Source organism: Ahaetulla prasina, chromosome 7 (genome assembly GCF_028640845.1).
Source record: "Ahaetulla prasina isolate Xishuangbanna chromosome 7, ASM2864084v1, whole genome shotgun sequence".
In the NCBI taxonomy this organism is placed as follows: Eukaryota; Metazoa; Chordata; class Lepidosauria; order Squamata; family Colubridae; genus Ahaetulla; species Ahaetulla prasina.
The window spans coordinates 48,445,043-48,470,584 of NC_080545.1; the positions used below are offsets into that span (position 1 = coordinate 48,445,043).

Sequence of the window (25,542 nt, forward strand, 5' to 3'; positions counted from 1 at the left end):
TCAGCTACTTGTGCTAAATCAGGCTGTGTTGAAGCTGACCAGGCTGTTTGATGTTTGCTGCAAGGAGGTAAATTGCTGGGAGGCAGTGGCCGAAGGATGGGGGCTGATGGGTAGGCGGGGCTTCGGCAACATTAGCTGTATAAGATGCACAGACATTTCCACCCACTTTTTTTGGGGAGAGTGCATCTTATACACTGAAAAATACGGTAAAACCTTCTGTCTCACAGGCTGAGTTGTGTGTGATACAATAAGATGCTGAAGTATGTCTCCTATATTTCTTTCCAGCAAAGTTACTGTTTAATATTTGACATTTTACTATTTTATTCTTGTATAAGCTACTTGGAGATGTCAACAGGTAGGCATCCTTAGATATTAAGTAATAAAAATCCCAGTGAAATGGTTAATTTATATAAGATTCTTTATGTGTTTTTTCTCTTCCAATAATGGTACTCTTGAAATTCTAATTCTTAATTTTATGCTGCTGTTAGAATACTAAGGGTATGAAAATAACACTAATGGGGTACCGTAATGAGAAAACTGGAAACGAGATAAAACCACCACATATTATGCTTTACTCCACTTGGAAGAGTCTGTCCTAACAAGAGGCTAGTAGAGGAGAGTTTGTTCCATATTTTTTCACCTGCAGGTCAACAACTGATTACATCTGCTTTTGCTGCTATCCTCAGCATATACTACAGATAAAGCAATCTAGGCTTGGATGTAAATATGTCTATCAGAGTGATTGGAATAGAGGAACTAGATATGTCCAGAGTGCTAATTAACCAACTGCACAAATTAATTGCAAAGAGATGGGGCAGAGTTACTAGATGAGGAAGCAGATTGCCATTAATTATAACAGACATCTTATTATTAATTTTGGAATTTCAGTATGATGAAATTATGACAAGAGTGGAAGCAGACATTCCAAGTGTCATGGAAGTGGTTTAATAGATATTCTCTTCCCAAAAGCCAGGTGTTTCAGAATGCTGTGAATTTAAAGAATATTTCACAGCACTTTAGAATGCAAGCATTCACAATTATAAGTCTTGAGGTGACACAATATTATGTAACCCTTAACCATTTTATACTAATCACAAACACACACACACAAACTAGGGAGATTGGAACCACATCTATTCTCTATCTTCAGCTCTGGAGGATAATTGCCTTTGCCATCAAGATGGCAGCATTCTAGGACCAACACTCTTCATATTATACATTAATGACCTCTGTGACCATATTATAAGTAATTTTGTTCTCTTCACTGATGATGTTAAACTATTTAACACTACCAACAATATGGCTACCCTTCAAAAAGACCTTGACTTTGTGTCGGAATGGTCAAAAATCTGGCAACTCCAAATCTCAACCAGCAAATGCTCTGTCTTACACATTGGAAAAAAGAATCAGAACACTAAATACAAACTCGATGGACATTACCTTGTAGATGAACCCCATTCTCCTGTTAAAGACCTTGGAGTTTTCATATCAAATGATCTAAGTGCCAAAGCCCACTGCAACTACATCGCAAAAAAGGCTTTAAGAGTTGTAAACTTAATCTTGCGTAGCTTCTTCTCCAGAAACATCTAACCAGAGCATATAAAACATTTGCTAGACCAATTCTTGAATACAGCTCGCCTGTCTGGAACCCACACCTCATTTCTGACATAAATACAATTGAGCGTGTCCAGAAATATTTTACAAGAAGAGTTCTCCATTCCTCTGATTACAACAAAATACCTTATGCCACCAGACTTGAAATCCTGGGTTTAGAAAATTTAGAACTACGCCGCCTTCGACATGATCTGAGTGTAACTCATAGAATCATCTGTTACAATGTCCTTCCTGTTGAAGACTACTTCAGCTTCAATCGCAACAATACACGAGCACACAATAGATTTAAGCTTAATCCCCAAAGCTTTAACCAAAGACTATCTACTATTGACCTCACCCCATTCCTAAGAGGTCTGTAAGGGACACACATAAGAGCACCAGCATGCCTACCATTCCTGTCCTAATGTTCCCTTTGATTGTATCCAATTTGTATAGTTATTTCATGCTTATGCTTATATATATGCTTATATATTGTATAGTTATTTCATGCTTATGCTTATATATACTGTTGTGACAAATAAATAAAATAAATAAATAAAGATAAGGCAGGCTCTTTAAGCAGCATAGAAATTGCATTTCTACCATTTGGTGCAATTTTTTGTAGCAATGCAATTGCAGCTGTTTACTCATAGCAGTCCTTGAAGTGTAGTAACAAATGCCCTCACTTGAAACAATTGCATAGTTCACAAAGCAACCAGGCTATTATGATACCTGAGACAGAAAATCCAATAAGTATTCTTCATTTCTGGAAACCAAAACAAAATGTACTGAATCAAAATTTAATAAGGATAGAGCCAATGAATCAATGAAACTTAGGATCCATTGATTCCAGTTGATCTAAACTGTGGATCCAACCACTAAGAATTAATAACTAATTATATGTCATGATAAGACTCTGTTTGGAATAGTGGTTAAGGTATCAGGCTAGAAACTGGGACACTGAATTCTAGACCCATGCTAGGCACAAAGCCAACTTCGTGTCTAAGGGCTAATCACTTCCAGCCTTAGGAAAAAGGCAATGGAAATCTGCTTCTGAAAAACTTTGTCCAGAAAATTGCAGGGACTTGTTTAGCCGTCTCTGGGAGTTGGACATAAATGAATGGAAGGTGGGAGAAAGTATCATTACCTGTATTTTTTGAAGGTAAGCTCGTTATCTTCAGGGATTATCTCTATTGGAAAAACATATCCCAAAAATGCATGGTAGATGGCTAATGTGCATTGCTGTTTTTATTAAATGTAACTGCCATTGGCCTATCTGCCAAATTATCTATTTTATTATTTTGTTTTATTTAATTTTGGAGTTACTATCTCACCATGGGGATTCAGAGTAATGTAAATCATATCATTTTCATTGGAATAATTGAAATCACAATAATTTCTCTTCAGCTGATGAAACAGTCGAATTGTGGCTTCTTAATACATGCTAAAATTAACATCTTGGGGTTGAAGTAAAATCAGAATCTGCCTTTTTCTGAAAGGGAATAATTTTGTAATGAAGTTTAGTACTGAAAAGGATATGCTCCTCTCCCTCTTGTCAAAAGTCTCATGAGGAGACAACCATCCATGAAGTGGCACCTTCCAAATTTATGAAGGGCTTAATTATTTAAAGCAATAGTTTTAAATTTCTGGAAACAATGTCCAAAAATAAATTGGGAGCCCCTGTGCATCTTCCCCCCCTCAAATCCTGGTTGCAATGTGAACAATGGATAGGCGCATGAAAACAGATCCCCAGCTGTTCCTGACACAAACAAATAACATGTTAGCATACTTTCTGCACTGCTTCATTCATATATCTTTACTGGATGTAGGAGTGTCCAGATATCATGTTCCTTTTGTAATGTTCTCAAGTTCTCCCTCCTCTTTTTCCTCATCACAAAAATCTTAAGAAGGGAACCGAATAACAGCATAATAACATTATGACTGTTCATGCTGTTAGCAATGCATCTGTCTTTGAGGCAGTGAAAGCAAGTTATATTTTTTCCTCTACCCATTTTAAATTACGGCATAACCTGAAGGAATATCATGGACCATCATATGTGAAGGATCCTAAAGAAAATAACACAGAAGCATCAATAATTAGGCAGGAAATTGTTCGCCAAGCAACTGAACAGAATAAACTCTTGTCCCAATTAATCAGTCTAAAAGACCTTTGTGAGAGCAAAATTGCATCAAGCAAATAGGTCTTTCAGTTTTAAAAGATGTGAATGAGGAGGGGATAAAAAAAATTATTGAGGCAACTTATGTGATTGTGGGATCAAAGCCCTTTACTCTTTTTTTTAACTACTCCCCCTCCAGAGGCACCTACTTTGACCTATTATTTCCATTTCAGGTATAAACTACAGCACACATTCAGTTCTACATAAACAACTTGAAACTTTCCCATGGGCGAGAAAGAGTGGTATAGCATTTGGGCATATTCAGAGACCCACATTTAGAGAACCCATAGGTTTTTTTTGTCTGTAAACTAAACACATATATAAAAACAATGTTGGTGTATTTTCTCAGCCTTTGAAGAAAGACTGAGAGAAAAATAAACAGTTTCTCAAGATAAGAAATAGGTAATGAAAAGAGCTGGTTTTACTTGTAACTATTCCCATAATTTGCCACAGGGATTCATTGGGAAGTGAATTGTTGACTTTGAAAACTCAGCTAAATCCTAGTGTGAAATTATAGTCTTAAGTAACTAGCTGTTGAATTTTTACCTGCTGCACTAACTACAATAGGAAAGAATTGCTGAGTTTTTAAAGGCAGACTGCTCTGCTAATGTATGTCATGGGATATCCTTTTCCAGGTAAGATGTCACAGGAAAGTGACATGAACACAAGGGCCTCTTGCTATTAGAATGTTTGCTAGGAATGGTAATGTTGTTACTGCTTCAGAAATAGTTGTGGCTACTACAATTATCAATTTCCATTTCTCCTTTTTTAATATGTCAACCTCAGCACAACAAACTCTGCAATTTTTTAAAATCCAAATTATTTTTGTGCACATTCTCCAAGCACATGTATTTGGCCTGCTTATTCTCATTTCTGTAAATGTTTGCTGTTATACATTATTTTCATGAATATAAGCTTTAAAAAAGTTTCCTCTAATTGTTGTTAATCTAAATGGCTTAAATTGAAATCTCTATATATCTCCATTTCTGCTCAAACACACTAAGAGGATCTAAGTTCCTCTTTAACTGCAAACAAATTATCCCCACTCTATTTCTCAGCCCTGCTCTAAAAAGACCAGTGCTGGGAGATACAAGCAATTCAAGATTTGAGACTCAGGCATTCTAGGCCAACAACCTGAGCATTTTTTCTTTTTCAGGAAGACACCAGGGATTTTTTGCCAGCAAAACATTTGTTCCCTCCTGAATGACTGGCCCTCACTGCTAACAAGTTACTTCCGAACAGATACATAGATTGTTTAGGCAACGGTTTCCAGGGTTCGTTGTTGCCCAAGCTCTTTGCCCATTAGAGATGAAAGCTGAACACTGCTGTTCCTTCTACCATACGTACCCCTCCAAATCCAGCGGCTTTAGATATACAGTCATTTCTTTTTCTAGCTGGGCTTTGATTTTCCATAGCAAAAATGAAAAAGGCGTGTAGCTTATGATGAATTGTTGGACTTGGGACTCCAATTCAGCTCCTTTCAGTTTTTCTTCCTGGAAATAAAAGCAAATTGTATGGATGACGATGGGCATAAAATATGAACCCAGCCATTATGTGTTACAATTTTTCCAATTGATTAGTGGTATAGAATCTATAAATTCACACCGACAACTTTGGGAAGACCCCATGGATCATAGCAACCTTACGGAGCATATCCTTTCCATGAAGTTTTCTGGTTCATTAGAAGCATTTTCGGGGTGGGGGGACCCAGAGTCTCAGTGGGAATTATCTCTCTTCAAGGTCATGGAAGGCTAATCAAGAACACAAGAGAGAGAAGTGCAATGAACCTTTTTATTGCTTTTGAATGGAAGACAGCAGCTCCCTGGGCCTTTAGCCATCATTCTAAAACTGTACCACTACTTATCAATTGTATTAGTCTATGGTAGAAAAAAAATCAGGAGGAACCTGGTAGCACTTTGTCTGACTAACAAAAGTTTATGTCTTAAATAAAACTTTAACATATGTGAGAATAGATGCTACCAGACCCTTCAGATTTATTTATTAATTACACAGTAAAACCACACAATTGTAAAAAAGTTTTAACAGCATGTTATTAAATGTGATTAAAAAAACCAAACTAATGCAGGAAGATACATAAATATATTCTTGCATGCTACCTTTTCTAGGTAAAAAAAATCTTACTGAAATAAGGAGGAGAAAAACACCTGGGATGGGAAAAATTTGATGATTGTGGCTGTTCTGCCTTAGGAAAAACAAGACACTGACATTCTGCAGGTCAGGAGCAGACAAGTGTTATGGAGATAACCAATCTTGTAAATTTCTAGTTTGGCCCTGCTGGCTCATGGCATCAAAGAAAATGTTTGTAAACATTTTGATTTCTTCTATCCAAATATGCAATTACTCCCTATTGAGCTATACAGCAATGCAAAAGTTGAATGCATGTGCTGTTATCATTTCTTTTATCAGTATTACCAAAACAGTTACTTCACCTGGTAGCAGACCAAGGTGGAGTGGGAGGAGAAATCTGCTTCAAGGCAGGCAATAAAAGAGGTAAGGAGGCTAATGGCAATTTATTTTATTTTAAATTATTTTTTTAATCCTGCTTTTATTTTTATAAATAACTCAAGGTGGTAATTTTACCTAATATGCTTTTCCCCTTATAAAGTTGGGCTGAGAGACTGTGTCTTGCCCCAAATCACCCAGCTGGCTTTCATGCCTAAGGCAGGACTAGAACTCACAGTCTCCCAGTGTTCAGAGTTGCTATAACCACTAGTGCAGAGTTCTTCAAACTTGGCAGCTTTAAAACTTGTGGGCTTCAACTCCCAGAATTCTCCAGCCAGCAAAGCTTCTGGGAGTTGAAGTCCACAAGTCTTAAAGCTGCCAAGTTTGAAGACCTCTGCACTAGACCAATGTAGAATCAGGTTGCTGCTGATTTCACTCCAGGTGTCAAATATATTATGTATGCCACTTACTCCATCCTTTATGATTATTCAGAGGATGGCTCATTATGACTAAAATGGCTATTGTAATAATAGCAATATTAGTACATTTTTTAAAAACAACAACACAGAAAACCTTAAGACGGTCCCCAACCTTTGTGGTTTGGCGGCCCGGCTGCAGGCAGGGAGGGAAGAGAGGCTGTGCAAGCATTGGGCCAGCATGCACACATGCACATCACCACTCACAGCAGGGAGATGCACATGCACAACTACAGCTCAACTGCCAGTAGACCTGCACTCACATGCACATGCATGCCAGTCCGCTTTCATGCAAATAGAGCTGTGTGTACCAGCCTGCTGCTCGTGTGAGTGGAGCTGCACTTGCGCACTGTCCCGCCTCTTGCAAAGCCAGTTCTGAATAGGCTATGGCCTGGTAGTGGGCCACGGCCCGGAAGTTGGGAACGCCTGCCCTAAGAGACATTATACCTATATGAAAGGTGAAATGATTTAGTATCTTCCCCACCCACCCACCCCAACCATCTTATGCCAGTTTTCCTGGCAGTGTATGTGTGTACATGTCCATATGCATGTTCATGTTTCCCAGTGAGTATTGACTCCTGGTGACTGACTGGACAAGTCCTACAGTTTTCTTGGCAAGACTTCTGAATTTCAGAAGTGGTTTGCCATTGCCGCCTTCTTAGAGCTGAAAGAGAATGACCCAAAGTCACCCAGCAGAATTCACAATCTCCCACTTTCTAGCTAGTGGCTTAACCACTATACTAAACTGATTCTCTTTCTGGCATAGAAACCATTGGTATTACAATACAACACCCAACTGGTACCTGGGAGCTTTTGGGAATCATAGTGCTAGCATGACTAGAGGGCCACATATAGAGAAACTGATTATGCTGGCTAGAATTCTGGAGATTATAGCCTCGATACATTAAGAAAGTCTAGATTGTAATATCAGTCTACATTTATGAACAACTAAGATTCAAATTAAAATTTTCACTTAGCACTGAAGCTAATTAAATAATCTTGGTTTACTCACATTTTAACTCAGAACTTGGCAATCTTTCTGACACTGATATAAAATACTATTGCTGCTGCTGCTGCTGCTGCTACTACTACTACTACTACTACTAATAATAATAATAATAATAATAATAATAATAATAATAATAATATACAATACATTAAGAGTCTGGATGAAGACAATCACTACAAATACCTGGGCATCCTTCAAAGAGACAACATCAAGCACACTGAAGTCAAGAAAAAGGTTAGACGTGGATACTGCAAGAGAATGAAGAAGAACTTAAACTCCAGACTTAGTGGAGGAAATACCATCAAGACGATGAATACCTGAGCAATTCCAGTCATTAGATACCACTGGAATAGCGGACTGGACTGAAGCAGAACTAAAAACCCTGGATAGGAAGATCAGAAAAATAATGACAATGAATCATGCCCTTCATTCAATAGAAAAAATAATAGAAAATGAAAAGGCAAAAAAATTAAAGTGCTCTGGGACTGTAGAATTTGGACAGGAATCTGCCAAATAACACCCCAAACTTAACAATTGTCAATAAGAAAGACAAAAGGTCGGGATAGTGGATTTAGCAATATCTGCAGACAGCAGAATAGAAAAGAAAAAACTGGAGAAGATAAGAAAATATAAAGACTTGTAAATAAAAATAGAACTGTGTCAAAAGAAAGTAAAGTTAGTATTGATAGTAATAAGCATCTTGAGTATAATCCCAAAACAACACCATTGGCATTGACAAAGCCACCATCAGTCAATTGCAAAAGGCAGTTTTATTTGGAACAGCTAATATTAACACCTAACAATTTTCTTATTTAATATTTTGCCCTATGCAAACTATATATATGTATATGTTTTTAGGTCTTGGCATTTTCAGGTCTTTTCCCGTGTAAGGTTGAGAGTGTCTTGGCGACGTTTCAATGAGGTCTAACTCGTCATCTTCAGGCTGGTGTCTTCAGCTTCGTGCTTCTCGAGCAAAAAAGCTCAAGAAGCACGAAGTCGAAGACACCAGCCTGAAAATGATGAGTGAGACCTCATCGAAACGTCGCCAAGATACTCTCAACCTTACTTGGGAAAAGACCCGAAAATGCCAAGACCTACATACCTATACCCGTGAAAACCTACCAAAACATGTATATGTGGCTGGAGCCACAACAATATGTATATGTATACATGTACATGTACACTCATGTACACACACACTCGTATTTGAATTTGGTCACTAGCATAAATAAGTGGAGACTAATTTATTCAACTACTCTGACAGACTTTTTATTTTTGTTTTAGGATTTACTTTTTAGAACTGGCTTTAATTACATGATTATGAAATGCTTAAAATAAGCATTAGGGATTAAATTAGTTTCAGAAAGCACCCTGCATATTTTGCTAATGGAATTTTTAACCATTTTCTTTGTAAACTTTTGTGGAATTATACTTCTCCTTGTAGCTATCAATTCTGAAAGATTCTTCAGATGTAGGATTGATGTGCGGTTTTTAAAAAACTAAATATATTGTTTGTATTCCAGGTAGGAATGAATAAATCTAGCCAGCTTGCCTTGCCTTCTTCAAGGGTTAAAATGATGTATAATGCATTCTCCAAGCACTAGCCAGGAGCCCAGATGGCTATGGTTTTAGAGTATTATGCACATTGCCCCAGGCAGGATATGTGTCAGTTTGGATTTTTATTGTTATTTTCAACTTGCTGTTCACTTGAATGTCTTGTGGGTGGGCATACAAAAAAATAAAAATAAAAATAAAAAATAGCCTGCTCCAGGTAGCAGATATCCGATAAATGGATGAGATTCAGGAAACCCTGTAGACAGATAGGAAAACAAGACACCTTGTCTGCAGAGTGAAGTTAAGATGGGGGCCACAATGATGTGATTAAAAGCTCTGCTTGTTTATTACGTGTGATACATATAATTTATGTGCAAGGCATGTTTCAATCACATCATTGTGGCCACCATCTTGCTTTTTTTTTAACCACATCCTGCAAATACCCTTGAAAACAGATTTGTATATGAAATTGGCAGTAGTCAGTGTCCCATCCCTAAACAATTCTAGAGCTGTCAAATGCAATGGAATATATACACTACTAAGATTATCCAACAGTCTAAGATTGCTTTTTACTATGAAGAATTACCTTTCATTAATAGCTAGACAACGTTTTTGAGCCACAGGCTCAAATTAAAAAAAAAGGCCATGTAGTAGATACAGCCTCATAATAGCTTATAGGGCGACCTTGCCTGTTCAAAATATGGCTGCCTTGGTAACAAAAGTTCCCAAAAAAAATATTTATCAGAAAATGACTTCCTAGTGGAGGATTTGTGGGTCAAAAGGCATTTCTATAAATAAACATGATAATAGAAGCTTGCACTTTGCCTTAAAGCATACCAGCTATTTATTTAGGCAACTCTATTAAATTAATAGAGAGGTAGGTAGTCAAGGATTTTAATTATATGAACATTCTGCACGCTGCCCTGTTTTTTTTCAGGTTTTATTGTATTTTTATTTTTAAATATACATCAATATCAATACATGAACAGTGTGGCCTCTGGATATAATTCATTTTTATACAAACACCAATAATAATAATAGTTACATTAATCAAATTTATATAATCCTAGTATTGATATACTAGTATTGATATACATGTTTGTTTTAGAGTAGTTATTCAATATTTCAACGTTCCATTTTAATGCCAATGATATTATTAAGCGTACATAGTAATACTATATAATACTATTAATTATATATTAATACCATCTTTCAACCTCTAATCTTTTCATCTAATTATTACTTATATTCTATTATATAAAATATTCTCCATATTTCTTATTTCTACCTCTATTCTAGCTTCTAACCAGGTCACCATTACTAACCCTAGTGTTAATACACATGTTTATATTAAGACATAGTCCTTCATTATTTGATAGATGGTCCAATGACTGCATCTCTAATGATCCATCTGTTAAACTACTGAAGTTCGCAGATGACAAAACAGTAATCGGTCTCATTCGAGACAATGATGATTCCACATACAGATGGGAATTGAACGACTAGCCTCGTGGTGCAACCGGAACAATCTGGAACTGAACACACTCAAAACCGTAGAAATGATGGTAGACTTTAGGAGAAACCCTTCCATATTTCCACCTCTTACAATACTAGACAACACAGTATCAACAGTAGAGACCTTCAGATTTCTAGGTTCTGCCATATAGCAAGATCTAAAATGGACAGCTAACATCAAAAATGTCATCAAAAAAGGACAACAAAGAATGTTTTTTCTGTGCCAACTCAGAAAGCTCAAACTGCCCAAGAAGCTGCTGATCCAGTTCTAGAGGAATTATTGTGTCTGTCATCTGCACCTCTATAACTGTCTGGTTTGGTTGTGCAACCCAACAAGACAGATACAGACTTCAGAGGATAATTAGCACTGCAGAAAAAACAATTGCTACCAACCTTCCTTCCATTGAGGACCTGTATACTGCACGGATCAAAAAGAGGGCCGTGAAAATATTTACAGACCCCTTGCATCCTGGACATAAACTGTTTCAACTCCTACCCTCAAAACGACGCTATAGAGCATTGCACACCAGAACAACTAGACACAAGAACAGTTTTTTTCCCAAACACCATCACTCTGCTAAACAAATAATTCCCTCAACATTATCAAACAATTTATTAAATCTGCACTACTATTAATCTTCTCCTCATTCCCATCACCCATCTCCTTCCACTTATGACTGTATGACTGTAACTTTGTTGCTTGTATCCTTACGATTTATATTGATATTGATTGTTTCCTGATTGCTTATTTGTACCCTATGACTATCACGAAGTGTTGTAAGTGTTGTACCTTGATGATGTTGTCTTTTCTTTTATGTACACTGAGAGCATATGTACCAAGACAATTTCCTTGTGTGTCCAATCACACTTGGCCAATAAAAAATTCTATTCAATTCTATTCTATTCTATTCATTATTTGGTTGTTCAAAGTCACAATATGCCATTCTAGTACCAATCATCCTATTATTTAAAAATACCTAATAATACCTTCGTTCAACCTCCAATCTTTCCATCTAACTATTGCTTTATATAAAAGTGTGTATTCTTATTTCTATCTCTATTCTAGTTTTTAATCAGGCCATCATTATATTAGAAAAAAAATAAAAATAATATCTTTCTATCCATCATCTCTTGCCCATTTTAATACTTCAATTCTTATTCATTTTTTAGCTTGCCTCCCATACTGGTCTCTTGGATCTTTGTCTCTATCAGCATCTGTCTTCACCATTCAGTCTGAATATTTCTCCCATCTCTATCCTCCTGGCAGGTCTCCAGAGTATCCATCCAAACCCTTATCTTCCTTTCATAAGTATCTTCCAGGTTATCCAATTCCCTTTTTAAATCTCTTAAAGTACTTTTCCCTTGGTTTATTTCATCAGTCATTATTATCTTTATTGTCTTCTCCTTCTCATTTTCTTGCTTTGTTGGCTGGTTTGTCTGTTCTATCTTTTCCTTCATTTTTCTGCTGTCTCCTCTCTTTCTTGGACTCTTTGATCTTTATTCATTACCAGTTGTATGATATTTTCTATTTTCCCATTTATGCCTTGCAATAGGTTCTTTATCTCTCTTTGATTCTTTGTCATAGTAACCCTAATGCTTTGAAACATCACCATTTCTTTTGAAATCTCAATCATTTTCCCTGATGGAGCATCTTGTCTTATTTTTGCAAGTCCCGCTGTTACTCAATAGTCCAAAGACAATATATTCAAGTCCAACATTGCTCCTCAGAAAGTTCAATAATCATAGTTCTTTACATCTCAAGATTATTAATCAGTTCCATATAAGTAATCCAGGCAGCTTCCACAAATCAAAAGTCACTTTAATTTACTTAAAAGTCTTCCTTATTCTCGCAATAGCTTCCAGTAAAGTAGCTGGATAAAGTAGGTATCATAAAGTAGAAACCTATAGAACAGTAAGTATCACCACAGTCGCCTAGATGAATGTTTATGTCTCTTATCAGGAATTTTCCCAGGCTTGTAGGTGTATGGTATATTTTCCATTCAACAGTAGATGGCACCCTCAGCTTAGGTTTCAGCATTGTTTCAAGTCTGATAAATTGATTAATCCAATTTTAGTTCAATTTATGGAAGCAAAGTCAGCTATTTAAGTAGATAGTTCCAGCATTTTATAATGCCTTTCCAAAACAATGCCTACCCAGTTTAAAAATCCAATTTTCTATGTTTTAAAATGTCTTTAACTTTTCTCTCTTTAGTTCCTTTCTTCTGGGTCTAGGATTTTTCTCTCTATTGTTGTTTGCCACTTTAAGAAATAGTTCTAAGACTCTCTTTTCCTGGATTTTCTTCCCTTTTTAAAAAAAGTTAGGGTCTAAATAAAAAAGGAATCTTCTCATCCAGCTCCAGTCACTGTTCATCTACACCACTCCTGCACATTTCTTTGTTGCCTCAGTTGTCTCAGATTCATTGCAGCCATGATGGCTGCCTCTTTTCTTCATTGTGGATGAGAGGGAAGAAGCCGTGGGTCAAGCAGGAGAGCTGCTGATCTTCGCAATCTGCAGGGTGCTCCTCTTTTCTTCACCACCCCTACAGGGTGGCTTTAGCTCCTTTCAGAGCCCTCCAATGGGGAGAACTTGGCGCAGGAGCATGGAGACCCACCCTTGCATTCATTCTCACTGCAACATCAGCTGGAAGGGTCATTCTTTCTTAGTAAATAAACATACAACAGGTGGTAACAAGTATGTGACTTTTACTGATCTTAAAAAAATTAAGTATGCTTGGAGCTGGATAATATTTGCATGGCAAATAACCATGGAAGATTGTAGGTTAATTGGGAAATTGAAAAATAAATAACCAAATAAGGTATTTTTAAAGCATTTCTAAATGCTGCAGAAAAACACATAATCACCAAAAGTCAAGCCTGACTAGAGAGAATCTTGATGCTTTAAATACCAAAGATTAACTAGCAGTAGTTAAACATGTCGTTAGTGTCACTTGATTATGAAGTAGTCCTAATGACTTATTAGAATTCTACGGAAAGGATAATTAGTAGTTTACCTGAGCAATTTTAACACAAAGTGCAGATGACATCTAGTTCTGTTCAGGGACCTGTGAGAGCCCAGGAGAGAGCCTTCTGAAAGTTTGTGTTATTAGCCTGGTGGGAATGTGAATGTAAAGGCAGAATAATAAATAAAGCTGATTGTAGCTCAAACCAGCCAAGTAGAGAACATAACACCTATACAGATTTATGGCTCAAGAAATAGTGTCAGTAACAAGGCTATCTTTATATGCACTAAAATTTTAGCCAATTGATGGCCTCTTCATCCTTCTTGAGGAGGCGGGAAATCCCAACACGTTTAATCAGTATGGAATTATAGAACTTTATCAGAGTTGTTTTATTTGTGCAGCTTATAACCATTGTAAAGGTACTGCATGTGCCCATGAAAAATCTTGTTCTTTATGATGGCCTTGGTCTAATGCAGCAATGCAGTCTAGATGATCTGACATCCACTACATTCTAAGAACATCAAAGTGGCATTTGAAAAACAATATTGGATTCATTCAATTAAGTGCACATGCACTGAACTAAATGATGAAAAGCTGCCATCTGGATGCATTTATGGAAAGGACCCACAAGGGCAACGTTCATGCTGAGAAATGGCCTTTTGACCCCACATTCCAGTTTGAAAAGGCCTCCTATTTGATCTGGCCCAGTAAAGCCTTCAATGTAAACCAGGCCAGTACAAGAGTTTAGCAACCCATTGCACTTTCCTCTATCATCAATTTTTTTGAAACTATACGATATTGCCTATTATATCAACATGAGCAGTAAAAAAGGTAATTCATGAAAGAACCAGGGAAAATAGATAGATAGATGCTGCAAGCTTGTAACCATATAACTGCTACCAAGAAATATATTCTTACAAAAACATTTCCATAATTTATTTTATTCCATAAAATAAATAATTTGTAAGAGAAAGATTGTATAATAGGGCTCTGCAGACTTGAAAAATAATTTGGGAGAAGTTCTTTGGATATCACAGAAATGAAGCATCTACCTGCCATTAATTAAAGCAATCTAACTATTTCATGCTTCTGTGCAACCCTGGATAAAAAGATGTTTTTGTGTTTTTAGCAGTCAACTCATATAACTTTTAAAGCAGCCATGTTGTCCATGCAGGTTCATGCAAAGGTTGAATACCTTAAAGAGAAGTGTTGTGTCCTTGTTAGCCTGAGGCATTTCTTGCCAACAGTTTCAAAGCATGCTCAGTTGAACTATATAAATCTGCAGGCATATAAAGGAAGAAAATAAAACTGACATTGTCCCTCTATTACTGCCTCTGATTGAATGGCACCAGCTCTTTATTAATTATAGTTGAAATGAAATATTATCAACAGCAGCAATGCCAGAACTCAGAAATGAAACTGGTGGATGAACCAGAGAGGCAAAACAAATAATCCAGTTATCATTAAATTCAGTTAGAGTTCAGAGCAATAAACTACAGGCAGGTATATTCCATCAATCTGGCAAACTTGTTGAACAGGAATAGAACCAGTCCAAAGTCCTCCTATATTGATGGAAAACAAACTTTCTAGAGAAAAGGGAGCCTGAAATTCACTTTTCCAGAACCTCCTACAGCAGCGGCTAATAACAAGACTACTTAGACTTACATACTGCTTCACAGTATTTTACAGCCTTCTCTAAGTGGTTACAGAGTCAGCATATAGCCCTCAACATTTTACCTACCTCGGAAGGATGGAAGGCTGAGTCAACCTTGAGCCGGTTAGGATCAAACTGCTGGCTACCATCAGAATTAGCCTGCAATACTGCATTCTAACCACTGTAGCACCATGGCTCTTCACTAGACATGTAGCTTCTCATATGATGCTCCAGGGGATGAAAATGGCTACAGACCCTTCTGTCTCCCTGCCTCTCCTGATTGCAAACAATTTTAATAAATTCTTTTCACATTTAAAAAAAAGAATAGATATACTACAAAACCACACCCACTTCTAACATTTTTATTTTTGAGAATATCTCTGGGTTCAAGAGATGGTTTTAAAAAATGAAAATGATTGGTGCCTGTAACTTGGTTTTGTGTTTAGATGTTGCTAGCCAGAAAAAAGTGAGATGAAATTTAGTGACAGAAAACATTTGCAGAATGATTAGGGACTCATGAGACACAAATTTGTGTGTGTGTGTTTGTGTGTGTGCATGTGCGTGTATACACATAGATGCACACATACATACAGTTATATTAAAGTAAATTACTTTTCTCTCCATCTAACTGCAAATGAAATAGCTCATCCTATTAATTTGCATTCCTAAATTAGTAATTCCTCTTAACTGCAATTTATTTGGAAACAGGTAGGAGAAGGGCAAAAAGACAACAAATAAAGTGGCTGGTGGATATTTGTAAAAAAAGATAATTTTGAATCAAATGTAGTTTAAAAATCTGATGAAACATGAATTCAGAGGTAATGAAAAGCAAATCTGCAGTTTTCCCCTTTACCCCCACCCCCCTTACCTTCCTGTTCAGATTTCATTTTAAAACAATGTTTTTCAAACTTGGCAATTTTAAGATAGTGGACTTCGGTTCCCAGAATAACCCCAGCCAGCATGCTCACTAGTGAACTCTGGGAGTTGAAGTCCACATATCTTAAATTACCAAATTTGAGAAGATCTTTTCTAAAATTATTGGTTTGAATGTACTGATTTTCGTATTTATTTATCTATCTCTGCAAATGAATATGAATTGGTTCATAATTCTGTTAAGAACTGAGGTTCAAAATGCTTTGCAGATGATAGAAAAACTAAAGGCTGGTTGGTGAGTAAGCTGAGAGGAGTCTGCATCAGCTGTGATAACTCCTGGAAAGCAATCTCTCTTTCACAGGGCACTGCATTTTTTTCTATCTCTTTGCAGTGCACAAAATGTACAGCAAGATAAACACCAAATGGGTGTTGGAAGAAATGTCCATCTGGGTTCAGTTCCAAGTGGGGAGAAAAACACTAGAAACCTGGAGGCTGTTTGGAAAGATGGTTTAATGGTGGGCAGGACCACATGGTCCTGGGCAACTGAGCACATGGAAGAGAAAGAGATATATATTTACAGTATACCCTATCATGTCCTGAGGATGAAAGTATTTTGTTTTGTAGATAAGCTGGCCCAGCCTTTTGTCTTATAAATAGGTTGGCACCAAAATATCTGCTGGGTGGTGGTGGTTTGCAGGGAGCTGAGGCTCTGAGTTTATGTTTTTAGAAACATGTTTCTCCTTTAGGGAAAACATAATATTCTGCCTTTTTAATATTTTCTAGAATATTTCATTTTTCTAGGAAAGGGCTGGGTGCTAACTTTCTACATGGGGATGATTACGTATCTTTGTCCCTTTGTTATGCAGTTTTCAAACTTAAAGTGCCTTTCAGCTTAGTGTTATTGATGCACCCAAATATTGACAACTTTGTCTGCCCAACCCAACCAAATATCTGGAATTGTAAAACCCTTGCCCATATCCCTCATCCTTCCTACCTAGTACTACTTGGTCCATTTACTGCTGGTTATTCTATTGTGTCTATGTCAGGCCAAAATGTGTTTTAAAAGCTGAAAGATGAATATCTCTTCCACTATGAGGAACAGGGACCCAATTTTGTACAGAAATGATACTGTATGTGCTTAACTCCTTCTAATGATTCCATATTTGCATCACATATATGCACTACTGTTCTTCAGTTTTGATCCAAGAGCTAGGTGACCTCCTTCATGGAAATATGTAGTTAGCATATTTTTCCCAGCAACAATGTCTGGTGAGGGAAATGTGATTATCTCATAATTTGCAACTGTATGAGATGCAGTTTGGTGTAATGGTTAAGGTACCTGGCTAGAAACCAGAAGACTGTGACCTTGGGCCACTCACTCCCGCTCAGCAATAGGAGGCAGGAAATTGCAAACCACTTTAGAAAAAAGATTGCTAAGATATCTGCAGGACTAATGCAGACAGTTGCCCGCCATCAAAAAATGATCCAAAGGCATATACATTAACACACATAATAATTGTATATATTGTACATAAAGTAGTTGCTTCCATATTAAGAGCCCTTTTGCTTGTTGAAATTAGTAAGGGATGAAACATTAGTTCCCCTTTTATATACATGACACTTTGGGAACTTTTAAAAGCCTTGGCATCATATGGCATCATATGGACTACAAATCTTGATCAAGGCAAAGCTATAGATGCTATTTATATAGACTTCTGTAAAGCTTTTGACTCATTAGTACATGACAAACTTCTCCTTAAAGTAAAATCCTACAGCATCTCCGGACCCCTCCATAACTGGATAACAACGTTCCTGTCAAAAAGACAACAAGTTGTCAAAATAGGCAGTGCCCTATCAAATCCCGCTCCTGTCAATAGCGGCGTCCCCCAAGGTAGCGTTCTGGGACCTACACTCTTCATACTATATATATATGACCTCTGTGACCATATTATAAGTAATTGTGTTCTCTTCACTGATGATGTTAAACTATTTAACACTACCAACAATACGGCTACCCTCCAAAAAGACCTTGACTTTGTGTCGGAATGGTCAAAAATTTGGCAACTCCAAATCTTGACCAGCAAATGCTCTGTCTTACACATTGGAAAAAAGAATCAAAACATTAAATACAAACTCGATGGACATTATCTTGTAGATGACCCCCATTCTCCCATTAAAGACTTTGGAGTTTTCATATCAAATGATCTAAATGCCAAAGCCCACTGCAACTACATTGCAAAAAAGGCTTTAAGAGTTGTAAACTTAATCTTGCATAGCTTCTTCTCCAGAAACATTACACTACTAACCAAAGCATATAAAACATTTGCTAGACCAATTCTTGAATACAGCTCGACTGTCTGGAACCCACACCTCATTTCGGATATTAATACGAGTCCAAAAATATTTTACAAGAAGAGTTCTCCATTCCTCTGAATATACCTTATACCACTAGACTAGAAATACTGGGTTTAGAAAATTTAGAACTCTGCCGCCTTCGATATGACCTGAGTTTAACTCATAGAATAATCTGTTACAATATCCTTCCTGTTGAAGACTACTTCATCTTCAATCGCAACATTACACGAGCACACAATAGATTTAAACTTAATGTGAACCGCTCCAATCTTGACTGCAGAAAATATGACTTCAGTAATAGAGTTGTTAATGCCTGGAATTCACTACCTGACTCTGTGGTCTCTTCCCAAAATCCCCAAAACTTTAACCAAAAACTATCTACTATTGACCTCACCCCATTCCTAAGAGGTCTGTAAGGGGTGTGCATAAGAGCACAAACATGCCTACCGTTCCTGTCCTAATGTTCCCTTTGATTGTATCCAATTTGTATAGTTTTTCTTTTTTTATACGTATGCTTATATATATGCTTATATATCATATAGTTATTTCATGCTTACGCTTACATATACTATTGTGACAAATAAATAAATAAAAATAAAAAATAAAAATAAAAATTATTTTGTTCAGATATTGCAAAAAGAAATTCAGTCTGTTTATACCACAGTCTATTTATCCCTGTTCTATTGTAATACAGATGCTTAATTTAGGGCCTCACAGTTGTATATGACCCTTGAAGCCCCTACAAAGGGTGTTTCCAAATTCCCAAGTTGTCATGTGACCAAAGAGAAATGGTTAATCAGACAGTGATCATATTCACAGCATTTAATGAACTGAGTTTTAAGTGTATTAAATTCTATCAAATCAGAATTTTATCCTAGACAATCCAGTTCTTTGTCCCAGCCTAATTTGGGGGCAGAGATAAGATGCATCCCCAGCACAACATTCAATGGCCTAGGTAACCATCAGACTGAAAGAAATGGTGAATAGACTATAATACAGAATAGGATAGTACAATACACTACAACAAACTTTGGCACCACCTTTGACGCATTACTGTGCATGTGTGTGTGTGTGTGTGTGTGTGTGTGTGTGTGCGTGCATGTGTGTGTGTATTCATTCCAATACTTCTGGCTCACAGCAACGTTTCATTTTTATCTCTGTAACTGTGCACATCACTTTTCTTGAAATGTGGAGATTCAATAAAATTTATGCCTGAATAAATTACTAAGATACTACTGAATAGTTTACAAACAGAATAACATTACTCATTCAGACACTTTTCACAAAATGTCAGAAAACCAGAAACTGTCATAGAGTTTTAAATTCTTCCTTCCTGAGCAATACATAAAAGAGAATATTGTAAAGAAGCAGGCAATTTTCTTCTAAAATTAACGTTACAACCTTTAAATACCTAAGAAAGGGGAGATGGAGTGACACCATCTTGAAACTTAGCAGAGAGAAAAAAAATACAAACCTGTTTGCAGCGATTAAAAGTGTCATCTCCCACACAAAAAACTGTTTCAGATTTCAGCTGAGGTAAGTATATGGTCCATAAATAGAAAGCTTGAAATGAAGCACGCTTGGCTGACAACAAATGTTGACATGGAAGGAACCATAGTTATATAATGGAAAAGGTAACAGAGATACATTTAAGAAGTTGTAATAAACAAAATATAAATCAAAGTGAAAACTATTCAGCTAAGTACCTGCTAATGTTTCAAGAAAAACAGTGAAAGACTAGGAGACAAATAAGCCAGGATTTATGAAAAATACTAAAAAATAATTTCCAGAAATAACGTGCTCTTTAGTCTGTTATATCCCAAGGGAAACCTGGGTTTTTATTCTAACAATTTTTTTCCATTTTGTTCTCTATTTTTAAAAACAAAACAAAACCAAAAGTAGTATATTTTGTAGAATAATATTCTTTCACATTTATTTCATAACAGCATGCATGCTTAGTCATGAGATTGTATCAAAGAAAGGAGTCAGCTAAAGGGGGAAACTGATCTAACATTAATCATGCATTGTTTGGGGTTCCAAAATAACTGATAACTTTAAAGGCAAGGTTTTGTAATTAAATAGTTTGATCAAGCAAATATCTTTAGTATATTTTTAAAGTTGAATTCTTTTTCAGACGTTGTTCTGTGTCTTTAATTCCCCTTTCCACAAATAAATGATTACTACATATTTTAGCATGGAAATAACTAAGGCAGAAACCTTGTCTTCTTATCAGCTGCTGTATAATTGATAGCCTTGCGTCACAGAAATGACCTTTTGGAAATGAAATCCTTGACTGACTTCATAATGATAGCAGGTTATCTTTAAGCCCTGAATGAGGATACTATCAGATGCTTTTGCACGCTCTCTAAATTTATAACTTTAATTCATTTCATTTACTTATTTCATTGCTAGGCTACAGTCTTGTTCCAGACAATTCTGTGTTTACAATTAACAAAACCGTCACATCAGCTGAGTAGTACATATTTCAGCAGTCCATTGGAGTCTAGTATCTGGTCCCCTCCCCCAAACCAATTTCTTAGATCAGTCTTTCCCAATTGGCTCCTCTGTAATTGTTTTAAGCTACAAGTCTCAGAACACATTGAGAATTAGAATTTCTCAGACAGATGCCCAGCTTCAAGGCTGAGGAGCACAGACAAAAAGTCCATTAATCCATGGGAAGAGCAGGAGAAAGAAGTAACATTTGTTTGCAGTGGGAATAAAGAGGAAGTGCACATACCTGTTGGCAGAAAGGAATTCTTTTAGTGGCTTCTTTCTAGTTTGACTTTTATCTAATGGTAGCATGTCAGACATCTGAAAACTCCAGTCAAGTCTGAACCCAGGGTCTATTCAAACATGCCAATTGTTGTAGTTTCACAGCAAATTTTTGAGAAAGCAGTTGATTGCTTTGGGACTACTGTTATTTCTTAATAAACAATCCTGAAAAGATTTAATTTTATGCTGTAGGCATAAAATACCTTGACATCAGCTAAGCATTTGTCTATGTATTTTGTGACATTTCATGGGACAGAAGGACCCTCAATTATTCATCAACATGTAAACATCTGAGCAGGTATGTAAATTACTGTGGCACAGTCACCTCAATTATAGCAAAAGTGATTATTATTCTATTTAAATTGTCAAAATCCAGTCTTTAAATTTATGAATGTTTAAAATAACTGCTATCAATCCCTGATATCTTTTGCTGATGTGATATATGATACACATTGCCAAGCTACCTGCAGAAGGAAATTGGCACTCTGCATTCAGATGTCCAGTTAGCTTTCCACTTGTAGGAGACAACTAGGCTGAACCTGAGGAAGAAGTCAAATGTGTCATCAGTCATGAGTCTCCACATGCCCACAAGAGATCTAAGTTCAGCCCACCTGAATTCCTTTGACTTTTATCTACCGCCAATTTGCTTTGACCATTAGTAGCTCAGATTCTTGTAGAGAGCTTAAGCTTGCAATAAATCTTTATACTCATTTAAACTGTCTGAATCTCCTGATTTCCCTGGCGCTTGGCACCATTTCTCAACACATCTGGATGGCACTGCAATTGGAAGATTGATCAACTCTGAAGCCCTGCTTCCAGCTTACCCTAAATTTGGAATGTTCTCTTGCCAACTTCTCACAAAAAAGTAACAGGGTTGCATTCTTGTGTCTTTAGTAGCTTCAGTGGCAGAAGCCAGTACCGTATTTTTCAGAGTATACGATGCACCTTTTTACCCCAAAAAAGAAGGTGAAAATCTGGGCGCGTCTTATACTCTGAATGTAGCCCTGTCCACCCACCAGCCCCCACCCTTCGGACATTTTCGATCTCTGCGTGTGGCATTTTTGGGCGGACCCAGGCAGCGGGGATCTGGGTCGGGGCACAGCCTAAGGAACGAGCCTCTTCGGGACAGTCTGTGGGTGGGAGAATCTGCCTGGTGCCTTCGGTGAACAAGGAAGTTTCACGGCTGGTCCCCCCTCTGGTCACCCAGCGGGCAGCTCAGGGCAGACAATGACCACAATGACTTCACTCCCCAGCAATGTTAGCCGCCACCGCCTAAGCCCTCTTCATGCCTGGGAGCCCCTAAAGCGAAACGTCCCTCCTTTCCAGCACCGCCACCCATTGACCCAATGCAATTCGCAGAGACGTGTTTCAGGCAGCGATCGATTTCCCTCCAGCATGCGAGGCGTCTCTTCAGGGAAAGCGAGTAATCCCTGCGGATCGCAGGAGCACCCCAATAAGTTTTCCAGAAAAGAACTTCTCAGTAATCAACGCCCTCTTTCCCAGCCAAGTCTCTGAGGCACCTCTCGCTTGCAGGAGGAGGAGGAGGGCAGCGAAAAGCAGCACCACCTTAAATGCTAGTAGGCAAAGGTAGAATTCTTGTTTTCTTGTTTTCCTCCCCCAAAATTAAGGTTACATATTATAAATTTATAATAAGTTATAAATTATACTTTAGTGCATCTTATACTCCAAAAAATACAGTAACTTCCTACAGAATCAGGAATAAATATTTCTCATATTCATGCTACAATATTTTTTGTTTTCATTTCATTAATTTTATCATTGCTACTATTGCATGCCATTCAGTTGTAAGAGTGCCAAAACCAGTACATACCAAGAGAGAGTGTGAAGGTACAGATAAAGACTTCAAGCCTGAACTGCATGGTGTCAATTTAAAGAAATGCCAAGTTTTCAATAGGTCATTTGTTTGGTTGTAGCAATGTTTTCTGTGCCATGCATGCTATGGAGCACAATCAGTTCCCTTTGGAAGAGTTTGCTTGTGGAATATTTTAGGGATCCTTGATGAGGGATTTGAAGGTGCAAGAGAAGCTTCTGTGGAGGTTACCAGGCTATTTTAAGACTAAATGTGACTGGCAGAAGATACAATATTCCTGTAAACAGAGAGCAATGCATTATGCAGGGCAGAATTAGTCGTGTGGGAATTCTTAATGGAGTTCTTTCCAGCTGAGTTATCGAAGCTGTGAGAACAAGTGTTGATAGCAGAGGCAAGGTGACAAGCCCTTAAGTGAGTGCTGAAGTATGGAGCCACCAAAAAGCACAGGCCACTCTCTTGTAATCCTAAACTCCTGGCTTTTCCCAGGGCCCCATCTACAAAATAAGAATGTGTCAGCATCAAGAGAACAGCCTCAATTTAGGTCATAAGTTTTGTACTTGTTCTTGTTGCATGGATGATTGTTATTAAGTCTCTATTTTCTCATTTGTAGTTTCAATAGCAAATTAACCCACAACATTTCTGGACTGTCATGTAGCTGGTTGTCTGACATCATAAGTCAAGATGTTGTCTAAAGCATGATTGCTTTGAAATGGCTTCAGCTGAAATCAGTGGTGCTGTTCCCAAGATCTCATAATGAAGACTGTAAAGTAAGCTGTCCAAATGCAATGGTTGGATAATTTATTAATAGTGGCAATCACCTGAAGAATGAAAAGGTTTTGTTCCATTACATTCTTAGAACAGAAGAACATCAAATCATTCCAACACTTGTTAGCTTTCTGAAATAACAGAATAACAGAATTGGAAGGGACCTTGGAGGTCTTCTAGTCCAACCCCCTGCTCAGGGAGGAAGCCCTATTCCATTTCAGACAAATGGTTGTCCAATCTCTTCTTAAAAACTTCCAGTTTTTTAAAACTTCCAGTTTTTAAGCATTTACAACTTCTGGAACCAAGTTGTTCCACTAATCAATTGTTCTAACTGTCAGAAATTTCTCCTTAGTCCTAGATTGCTTCTCACCTTGATTAGTTTCCATCCATTGCTTCTTGTCCTGCCTTCAGGGGCATTGGGGAATGGGTTGACTCCCTCTTTTTTGTGGTAGTTCCTTAGATATTGGAACACAGCTATCATGTCACCCCTAGTCCTTCTTTTCATTAAACTAGACATACTCAGTTCCTGCAACCGTTCTTCATATGTTTTAGCCTCCAGTCCACTAATCATCTTTGTTGCTCTTCTCTGCACTCTTTCTAGAGTCTCAACAACTTTTTTACATCGTGGTGACCAAAACTGGATGCAGTATTCCAAGTGTGGCCTTACCCAGGTGTGTTGGCACTGTGGCTCCTAGAATCTCTACTTTGTGGTTTTAAACTCCTCTGACTCAATTTTTCTTCATCCTGATGAAGAATGTATGTGTTAAACTTCAGCTATCAACAAAGCCATTCTGTCTCGGACACTTGTAACTCACCTTGCAGGGTTGCTGTTGAGAAAATAGGAAGAAGGACAATTAGATATGATCACTGCTTTGAGTTATTTATAAATAACAAAAGGCAGACCAAAAATAAATAAAATTTCAACATATCTGGTGAGCATGAGCTTGAGAATGGTCTGATGATATCTGGCACAGCTATTTTTCTTATTTTATTTGTATTGTCTGTTCTTATTTTTGGCTCTGCGCATGCGCAAGATGGCGGCTTGCTAGGTGATCGGAGCCGCCGACGGGATGTTCGGCGTGGGATGGCAGTGTCCAGGCGGCTAGCCGAGCTGCTTACACCCCCCAGCCCGCTTTGTCATCTTCTCGGCAGCCGTGGGAGAGGTCTGCGGGCCTTCTCGGTGTCACGGTTGCCGAGAACGAGGCCGGGTGAGGGTGAGTGGCGAACGGCGAACGGCGGCCATTTCCTGGGTGCGAGGTGAGGCCGTGGCCGCGGCCCGTCGGCTCGTCGGCTCATCGCGGCTTGTTCATCGCGACTATTGAGCATTGGGCTACCTTCGGTATGTTTACCTCCCCCCAGCCTGGTTTTTTCGGGGCGAAGGGGGTTGAGAGTTATTACCGGCTTTTCCACTGCCTTCCATGCATGGGAGGCTCTTTGAGGACGTTTTACCCCGCTTCTGCCGCGTTTGGGACCTGCGGCCTATTACATCATACCGGCCTTCCTCAGAGGTGCCTGGCCCGGTTTTTAGGAAAGGCCCTGGATCTG

The 25,542-nt window shown here is 37.8% G+C and overlaps 1 long non-coding RNA gene across 1 annotated transcript; it reads right to left on the reverse strand.

Moving 5' to 3' along the window:
* Positions 1-100: 100 nt before the first annotated feature.
* LOC131202528 (uncharacterized) lies at positions 101-21,941 on the reverse strand. The gene is made up of 5 exons (XR_009156173.1): positions 21,866-21,941; positions 20,104-20,213; positions 14,943-15,026; positions 5,118-5,263; positions 101-2,359 (listed from the first exon to the last, which is right to left on the reverse strand). It is a non-coding gene; the product is annotated as an uncharacterized LOC131202528 (long non-coding RNA).
* Between the last annotated feature and the right edge of the window lie 3,601 nt (positions 21,942-25,542).